The sequence below is a fragment of the Aplysia californica genome, unplaced genomic scaffold (genome assembly GCF_000002075.1).
Source record: "Aplysia californica isolate F4 #8 unplaced genomic scaffold, AplCal3.0 scaffold00573, whole genome shotgun sequence".
NCBI lineage: Eukaryota > Metazoa > Mollusca > Gastropoda > Aplysiida > Aplysiidae > Aplysia > Aplysia californica.
The window spans coordinates 357,866-358,843 of NW_004797843.1; the positions used below are offsets into that span (position 1 = coordinate 357,866).

A 978-nucleotide genomic window follows, 5' to 3' on the forward strand; every position below is an offset into this window, starting at 1 on the left:
CCCCCCCCACCCCGCCCCCACTACATCACACCCCGGGTGTCACACTATCTCACTACAATCGTCTCTATTACCCTCGTTTGACACCTTCCAGCTCCGCGACAGTAGAGAGTTAACAATTTGACATGACGGAACTTTGAGGACGCAAGTTCTGGTCAGTCGACAACGCTTGAAGACGCGCTGTTATGGGAACTTTATGAATGGACCATAACTAAATTTTCTTACATATTTTCTATTAATAGTCTGTCCATGTATCAGCGGTAGAGAGGTTATTTCCCAACGTCATTTCAACAGGAATTTTATGTCGATGAACGAGGTAATTGGTAGTTTGAAGGTCAGGAGTGTTGAAATAAACTACTGTGCCCATGGCAGCTTAATACACTAGCGATTTTGTCACGTTAACTTCTAAATTATATCGATAAAAGTCTAAAAAGGGGAAGAAAAAAAAGCTGCTCGTATTTCAGCAGTAGAACGGTCGTTTCCTAACGTCACACCAACAGGAATCTCGTGTGGATGATCAAGGGTAGCCACTAGTCTAAAGGTTTGAAGTGTTTAAATTGTGTCGTTGCGAACTGAAAACACAAACAATTTGTTCACGTTCCCGTCTAAATTGCATCGATAGAAGCGTAAAACAACACACACACAAAATTAGAAAGAAAGAAAAAACCCCAGCGATCTGCTCGTATTTCTGTCGTACAGCGATCTTTTCCCAACGTCACTTCAACAGGAATCTCGTATAAATGACCGGGGGTAGCCGTTAGTCCTCAGGTCTGAAGTGTCTTATGATATTAAGGTACAATAGGACAGCGGTAGGCCGGCTAGGCTTTTGGTCCTGGTTATATGGGGCATCATCAGGCGACCTGAGGGGCCTTTGCCTGCTTCTCCCTCATTCTGTCTGTCTGTCAGTCTGTCTCTTTTTCTCGTTTTCTATCTATCTATCTATCTATCTATCTATCTATCTATCTATCTATCTATCTATCT

At 42.8% G+C, this 978-nt stretch overlaps 1 protein-coding gene across 1 annotated transcript in view; it reads left to right on the plus strand.

Annotated features, from left to right (window-relative positions):
* Positions 1-978, plus strand: part of LOC101856289 (flavin reductase (NADPH)) — a gene marked incomplete at its 3' end in the record, with an annotated part of 13,112 nt that overhangs the window by 408 nt on the left and 11,726 nt on the right.